Source organism: Oratosquilla oratoria, chromosome 38, assembly GCF_046742065.1.
Source record: "Oratosquilla oratoria isolate Oo_2021 chromosome 38, ASM4674206v1, whole genome shotgun sequence".
NCBI lineage: Eukaryota > Metazoa > Arthropoda > Malacostraca > Stomatopoda > Squillidae > Oratosquilla > Oratosquilla oratoria.
In genome coordinates, this window is record NC_134814.1 from 35,865,285 (window position 1) to 35,874,946 (window position 9,662).

Below are 9,662 nucleotides of genomic sequence, written 5' to 3' on the forward strand. Positions count from 1 at the left end.
ACCACAGAACTTCCAACTCCTTGGTGGTACACATAGATACGCACGGGCATCTTCCCAACTGGAATAACGTCGAGGTTCTCCATCACGGACTGGGAAAAAGATTAAGGAAAACCATAGAAGCCGCACACATCACGACGAGCCCAGTCACCAATCACCGAGAAGGACATGTTAGCCTGGCGCGACCCGCAGCGAGAATGACCTTGGATGCACTAGCTTGCAGGGGAACGATTAGCCAATCAGCGGGCGCCATTCCCAGACGGCCGGCAGGATGAGCCATAACGGGGGTATATAATGTCCACAAGGAAGACATCCGTCGAAACGTAAGAGAATATTCACTCCTGCATCTTCCTACGCCTCCTTGCCACCTTCCACTCATATATATATATATATATATATATATATATATATACATATATATATATATATATATATATATATATATATATATGTATATGTATGTGTACATATATAAGAGAGGCGAGAGAGAAACACATCAACCCACTTAGATGGTTTTATTAGATAACAAAATCACAGTTATTCTGTCTCAACGATTGCAAAAATATAACACCAACACATGGACCTGTGTGATGGCTTTAACAAAACAATTATATTAGCACTTTCCTGTTGGAGCGGCTGAAGAGTCCTGCTCCATACGGTGTGTCGTCCTCCCAGAGTCCTCGCTGTGATCTCCTGCTCCAGACAGCGTGGCGTCCTCCCACAGAATCCTCGCTGTGATCTCCTGCTCCAGACGGCGTGGCGTCCTCCCACAGAATCCTCGCTGGGATCTCCTGCTCCAGACGGCGTGGCGTCCTCCCACAGAGTCCTCGCTGTGATCTCCTGCTCCAGACGGCGTGGCGTCTTCCCACAGAGTCCTCGCTGTGATCTCCTGCTCCAGACGGCGTTGCGTCCTCCCACAGAATCCTCGCTGGGATCTCCTGCTCCAAATGGCGTGGCGTCTTCCCACAGAATCCTCGCTGTGATCTCCTGCTCCAGACGGCGTGGCGTCCTCACACAGAATCCTCGCTGTGATCTCCTGCTCCAGACGGCGTTGCGTCCTCCTACAGAATCCTCGCTGTGATCTCCTGCTCCAAATGGCGTGGCGTCTTCCCACAGAATCCTCGCTGTGATCTCCTGCTCCAGACGGCGTGGCGTCCTCACACAGAATCCTCGCTGTGATCTCCTGATCCAGACGGCGTTGCGTCCTCCCACAGAATCCTCGCTGTGATCTCCTGCTCCAAATGGCGTGGCGTCCTCCCACAGAATCCTCGCTGTGATCTCCTGCTCCAGACGGCGTGGCGTCCTCACACAGAATCCTCGCTGTGATCTCCTGCTCCAGACGGGGTGGCGTCCTCCCATAGAATCCTCGCTGTGATCTCCTGCTCCAGACGGCGTGGCGTCCTCCCACAGAATCCTCGCTGTGATCTCCTGCTCCAAATGGCGTGGCGTCCTCCCACAGAGTCCTCACTGTGATCTCCTGCTCCAGACGGGGTGGCGTCCTCCCACAGAATCCTCGCTGTGATCTCCTGCTCCAAATGGCGTGGCGTCCTCCCACAGAATCCTCGCTGGGATCTCCTGCTGGGTCAAGCGCCGAGTCCTCCTCCTGGAGTACCCTCCCTCTGTAGGACTGGGAGGAGGAGGAGAAGTGGACCGCCGTGGAGGCGGCCGACGAAAAAGTGTCCTCAAAATCCTTTGCGCCCTCCCTCTGTAGATCGTGGAGGGGGAGGAGAAGCGAAGAGGAGGGCTGTACTGCGCATGCGTGGGCACTAACGTAAAAATTTCGCCCGTAGGCCCTGGGAACCTGGCCTGCGGTCAGGGCTTGACCCACGCCACGTGTCCCCTTCTTTCAAGCCGGACAGTCCGCATGGCACGGCGTGGCACCTGTGGCCCACGTGGTTTTAGCTTTGTGTGCGTCCTTGGCGGGCATTTCGTGACGCTCACGTGGGTAGGACCACGTGGTACAGCTTTGTGTGCTGAGCGGTCGCCGTGACAACCAATCGTCCTGGTCAAGTGGTGGCCCCCCTTGGGAACTCTGGACCACGTGGTAGAGCTCGGTGTAGGCGTCGTGTCACTATATGACAATGTCGACTGGGGACCTTTTGGTCCATATCGAGGTCGGATGCGAAAATATCATAATAATAATAAATAAATTAACATATAAACAAGCAAATAAATAAAATCTTTAATAATGTAAATAATAAATAAATTACATAAATAGATGCATAGGTATATTTAAATAATAAAGAAACAGGTAAATAGCAAATAATAATAAATTAACATATAATCAATAATAGATAAGAATTAGATAAATAATAATAAAAAACAGACAAATCACAACAAAATAAATAAACAAATAATATGAAATAAATAATAGGCCTTACAGTATCTTACTTATGTGTTTATCTAAATGATTCTTAAAGCTTCGAACTGAACTGCATTGCACTGCCTGTGCGGGAAGTTTATTTCATATATTAACTACACAGTTGGCGAAGTTGTTTCTACTCACTTCCAAATTAAAGCAATTTCCAGACAGCTTGAGATCATTGTTTCTTGTCTGAATCTCATTCAGTGTGAAAATTCTGTCACTTTTGATGTTGTCAATTACCTTTAAAATCTTAAAGACCTGTATCAAGTCACCTCTGAGTTTACGCTTTTTAAGGAAAACAGATTCATATGTTTTAGTCGATTTTCGTATGATTTATTTTTTTAGATTTGGAATCAGTTTTATAGCTCGCCGTTGTACTTTTTCCAATATGTCAATGTCTTTAATGAGATTCGGTGACCATACGGAAAAAGAATATTCCAAATGTGGACGAACTAACGATTTATATAGCTTGTTAATGAGAGATGGACTTTTGAAGTCAAAAGATCGTACAATCAATCCTAGAATCTTATTTGCTTTCTCAGAGGCTGAAATACACTGCTTGGATGATTTGAGATCGTTACTGACAATTACGCCGAGGTCCTTTTCACTATCCACTTTTGTTAACGAATTTCCAAATAACTTGTAATCGTACTTACTGTTATTTTTACCTATGTGCATTACCTTGCATTTAATTGTGCTAAATTTCATTAGCTACTTTTCAGACCATTGCTGTAATTTATCTAAATCTTTTTGAATATCTAATTGGTTTAAGTGATCATTTGCCATTCCGCACAGTTTTGTATCATCAGTAAATTTAGAAATAGTAGATTTTAGTCCGTGGTCTATATCACTTGAATATACTATGAATAGAAGTGGACCTAGAACGAAACCCTAAGGAACTCCACTCGTAACATTTTTCCACCCAGAAGATTTTCCATTTAAAACAACTCTGTTTTCCATCATTCAACCAATTACTAGTCCGACTTAATAGGCTACCACTTATTTCATGTGAAGCTAATTTAGTAAGTAGTTTTTCGTCAGGGACGGTATCAAAAGCCTTTGCAAAGTCTAGATATATTTAATCTATATATAATTTTTTTGTCATAATTCGAGATAACTGTGTTGTAGAATTCGAGTAAGTTAGTCACGCAAGAACGTTTCCGTCTGAAACCATGGTGGCTATCATTTATCAAACAGTTACTTTCTAAATGATGTTCGATAGCATCTCTGATGATAGTTTCCATCATTTTTCCTACGATTGAAGTCAAACTTATAGGCCTGCAGTTATTTGGTTTCTTTTTGTCACTTTTTTTGAATATGGGAGTAGCGTTAGCTAACTTTCATTCTCTTGGGACATCTCCGCATATGATAGATTTTTGAAAATAACTTCTATTGGAACAAAAATATAATTTTCATTTCCTTTAACATTCTTGGATGCCAACCATCAGGCCCTGGTGTTTTATTCACTTTGAGTTTATCTATACACCTTTTGATTTTTCTTTTGTTATATTTGCCATAGTAAGTTTACCCTAGACTTTTCGCAGGTTTTAGTTTGGAGTTCAATTTAAGGTGTTTTGTTTACGAATACTGAGCTAAAATGGTTGTTTAAAATATCACACATTCCTTCATTTGAATATTCAAGTTAACCGTCACCAGATAATAGTTGAAGAATGTGACTCCTAACAACTTATTTATCTCTAATGTCACTATAAAATTCTTTGGGATTCTTTTTGGATTTATCAGCGATATTCATTTGTTATTGTCGTTTTCGTTTTTTATTGTTTTTTTTTATAAATCTCTCTGATAGTAAGTAGATAGTAAGTAGATACACCCGAGCACTTGTATTTCTTATAAGCCTGTCTCTTTTTAGCAATACTTTTTCAGTTTCTTTGTGAAGCCATTTTGGGCGAGCTTGATTTGGGGGACGTCTGTCCTTAAATGGGATGTAAGTATGAATCATCATAGTAAGCGTATTTTGAAATATTTCCCACATCTGATCTACGGGCCTTCCGTTTAATTTTGCCTTCCCAATCTGTAAGCTGAAGCTCCTGACGTAGGTCTATGAACTGAGCTTTACTGAAATCGGTTATTTTAGAAACACAAGTATCTATTCTAAAATATTTTAGTAGTTTGAATCTAAGTTGTGATTGCTATTTGAAACAGTTTCACCGACTTATACATCGGCTATCATACTTTTACGGCTAGTGATCGATAGATCGAGTAAGTTTCCATGTCTTGTAGATTCTTTTACATACTGAATTAAGTAATTGCCAACAAGAAAATATATCAAGCAACTACCTATATGGCCATGTTCAATGGTCATCCAATCAATGTCAGTACAATCGAAATCATCCATTATCAATAAGTCTCGATTGCAGAAATTAGACATTTCTTGAAACAACAGTTTGTCGTCTACTAATGATAACGTCTTTGTCCTATATATTACACCTACATCATTTTTTGTCCACTTGTTTGGGTTAATTCTACCCGCAAATTATTATATGCATCCTGTTTCACTTTTTCTGAAGAACAAGCATGGATATTGTTTTTAGCGTACAACAGAACATCTTCACCTTTCTTGTAGTTTCTATCCTGACGAAAGTGTTTATATCCCGCAATATTAAGTTCAGCTTCAAACTCTACCATTTAACCATGTCTCGGTTATTTGTATCATAGCGAGATTTTCGCTTATGACATGCGCCGGTATACTCTTGGAATTTGTTACTAATACTACGAGCATTAAAGTACATGGTTTTAAGAAACACGTGATTATTTCTTTTTGACACGTTTTGATTTTTAATATCATTCATCACATTATAATTTTGTTCTTTATTGACACCTTGCTCTATATTGATATTTGTTCCTCCATTGACATTCAATGCCTCATTAACATTTCCCCCATCATGGATATCTTGTCGCTCAAGGTTATCCGATCTCTTTTGTACACTTTGCCCCCCTATGTCACCGCGTTCCATACCGGATTCCCGCCGTTCATTGACATTCTGTCCGGCCTCCCTTCCTAAAATTATAATTTGTCCGTGATATTTTTTCTTCCACTATCATTACATCCCATCGTGACATTTTGTCCTCCACTGTCATTACATCCCGTTGTGATATTTTGGCCTTCATTGACATTCTGTCAGGGCATCTCTTCCTAAAATTAAATTTGTCCTCCACTGGCATTACATCCTACGGTGATATTTTTTCCTCCACTATCATTACAACCCATTGTGATATTTTTTCCTCCACTATCATTATATCCCATCGTTATCTTTTGTCCTCCACTGTCATTACATCCCATCGTAATATTTTGTCCTTTGACATTACATCCTAATGAAATATTTCGTCCTACACCGACATTATAACCAAGAATTATATTTTGTCCTAAACTGGCATATTGTACTACATTATCACTATACTCTACTCTGTTTTCCCCAGTACATTCTATTTACCCTTCCCTTTGGGATTCTAACCCCAAAAAAGGAACTAGTTCATTACAAACTCGCACAATGAGGTTTGTAAGAACATCTTTGCCTCTGCGGGTAAGGTGGATCCCATCAGAAGCGTAAAGGTTATGACGCAAACACACACACACACACACACACACACACACACACACACACACACACACACACACACACACACACACACACACACACACACACACACACACACACACACACACACACACACACACACACACACACACACACACACACACACACACACACACACACACACACACACACACACACACGACTCGGTGGCGCAGTTGGTAGAGCGCTGAACCGTCACCATAGTGGCCCGTAGTTCTTGGTTCGAATCCTGCCCAGGGCCGAAATTATTTCGGTACCGCTGCGCTTCGGGTCGTTACTCTGACTCTCGTGGGCGGAGAGTTGTGTGTGTGTGTGTGTGTGTGTGTGTACGGTCATAGCATTACCCATAGATCGGACCTACGAGCTCTGACCTCTCTTCCAGGAGGGAAATAGCTGTCGATCACGAGTCCAACACGTGATCCAAAGACCAAGTGAATACACACACACACACACACACACACACACACACACACACACACACACACACACACACACACACACACACACACACACACACACACACACACACACACACACACACACACACACACACACACACACACACACACACACACACACACACACACACACACACACACACACACACACGACTCGGTGGCGTAGTTGGTAGAGCACTGAGCTGCCACAATAGTGGCCCGCAACTCATGGTTGGAATCCTGCCCAGGGCCGAAATTATTTCGGTACCGCTGCGCTTCGGGTCGTTACTCTGACTCTCGTGGGCGGGGAGTTGGGTGTGTGTGTGTGTGTGTGTGTGCAAGGTCATAGCATTACCCATAGATCGGACCTACGAGCTCTGAGCTCTCTTCCAGGAGGGAAATAGCTGTCGATCACGAGTCCAACACGTGATCCAAAGACCAAAAGTGAATACACACACACACACACACACACACACACACACACACACACACACACACACACACACACACACACACACACACACACACACACACACACACACACACACACACACACACACACGTCGGTCGAAGTTACAGCGAAGTTTGGTACTTCAGGAAAACTTCAAGTTTCGTCGATTTCAACGACAAGGGAGTACCTTTGTTGTATTAGTAGGGAAGGGTAAAGTTCGTGGTGTAGTGGGAAGGTGAAGAAAAAGGAGAAAGGGAGGTATTACTGAGGAAAATGGAAGGAAATGAGGAAGGAGACGAACGGGCTCCCCCGGACGTCAGAAGAAATGTCAACAAGAGGGCTCCAGACTGCAGACGACACAGGTGAAGTCGAAAATATCAATAAAGGCACAAAATTTTGAAATATAGATAAGAACAACTCAATAGAAAGTGGAGATAATAATTTCCATGAATTTAATGAGGGAGGGGATGCCAACCTCCCCCTATTACCAAGTCTAGAGGAAAAACTAGAGAAAATGATCGAACACTTGGAGGTTAGGTTCAGCCAACTTACACGGATTACGCAAAGAGTTGATAAATTGGAAGAACTAAACAAGGAGAACCAAAGCCTAAATAAAGAACTAGAAGAATAAAAAAAACAATTAAAAGAAGTAAAAGATGAGAATGAGAAGTTAAAGAAGAAGAATAAAGAGTACACAGCAAAAGAAGTACAGGTTTGGAGAAAAGTCAAGAGAACAACAAAATTGTATTTAGAGATATAGTGACACAGCAGATGAAAGAACAAACCAAGGGCACAGTTATTAAAGTAATTAGAGAGAAGGAGACTATAGTAAGAGACTTAGTGGACAAAAAGAAATGTACAATTATATTAGGGATGGAAGAGAAGCATAATCCAAATAATAGATGAGTACAGGAGGAGGAGGAAAAGGTAAACAAGATATTAGAAGTAGTTTAAGAAGATGAACAAGAAACAGGGAAAGAAATGAATGAAATGTACAGATAAGGGAAATGCAATACAGATAAGACCAGACCAATTAAGGTTAAATTCAGGGCACTAACGACAGCAGAGAATATCTTAGCAAGAACAGGGACACAGGAGACAGTTATTAAAGTAATTAAAGAGAAGGAGACTATAGTAAGAGACTTAGTGGACAAAAAGAAATGTACAATTATATTAGGGATGGAAGAGAAGCATAATCCAAATAATAGATGAGTACAGGAGGAGGAGGAAAAGGTAAACAAGATATTATAAGTAGTTCAAGAAGATGAACAAGAAACAGGGAAAGAAATAAACGAAATATAAAGATAAGGGAAATACAATACAGATAAGACCAGACCAATTAAGGTTAAATTCAGGGCACCAACGACAGCAGAGAATATCTTAGCAAGAACAGGGAAATTAGCAAAAGAAATTATCAGTATAAACAGGTATGGATAAAAAGATAAATGAATAAAGAGGAAAGGGAGGATGAGAAAACAAAAAGACTAGAAGCTAAAAAAAAAAAAAAAAACGAGAAAAGAATGGAGCTAGACAAAGAGAAATTCTATTGGAGAATAGTAGATATGAAAGTGAGGAAATGGTTTATAGCAGAGAAAAACGGAAAGGAAATAGAAAACACGATAGAAATAGCAGAAAATTAAAAGTGTCTTACACAAATATAGATGGTTTAATAACAGGCTTGAATGAACTGAATAATTACCTGAAGGAAAAAGAACCGGACATAATGGGAATTGTAGAGACGAAATTGAAAGGTCCAATACCACCGAATAGTTTAGGACATGGTGCAAATATTTATTGGATTAGAAACAGAGAGGTAAAACAAGGGGGCGGAGTTATGTTCCTGACCAAGAAGGATATAAATATGAGGAATGTCACATATGGAAAGAAGACAGTAGAGATGATTATGATAGAAGTGGAGGACAGAGATGGGAAGAGCAGGAAGTTTGTAGTAAATTATGTGCCTCTAAAACGGGCTCGTGGGAAGAAAGAGAACGCAAAATAATGTTAGAAGACACACGGATAACACTAAATAAGATAATGGAAGATGGATGAAGAATAGTTATAATGGGTGACTTTAATTGTAAAGAAATCTGCTGGGAAGACATGACAGTGAAAGGTGGAGACGACCTATAGGGAAATGTACTACTTTATATGATTATAGAACATACAATGACGCAATGAATACAAGAGAATTCTAGGAATGGAAATGAGGAAGAACCATCGAGACTGGACCTAATAACCACATCAGAACCTAAAATAATGGACAAGATTGAATAAATGACACCAATTAGTAAAAGTGACTACATATTGGTTGAACTGGAACTAAATAAGTAAAATACAAGGAAAAAACGAACAGTATAGGAAGGGAAGATTGGTGTATGGATAAACAAATTTTGATCAAATAAGAAAATTCTCTCAAAAAGCAGACTGGGAAAGGATACACAAGGAGGAAACAACAGTAGAAGAGAAATGGAATATTTAAAAAAAAAAAATTATAAAGGAGTGGAGAAGTATGTTCCAAGACAAAAAACAAGAAAAAGGATATGTAAAGCATTGGTACAACAAAAGATGTAGGGAGTTAAAAGACAAAAAGGATAAAGCTTGAATAAAATGCAAAGCCAAAAGACCTGAAAAATGGAAAATATATACTAATTATAGAAATGAATATGTACAAGTGTGCAGAGAAGAGATTAGAAAATACGAAAAAGATGTCATAGAAAAATGTAAAGATCAACTAAAACTATTTTACAGATTTGCAAACTACAAACTAAAAAACAAACAAGAATTGAAGAAACTACGACAAGGAGTGAAATACA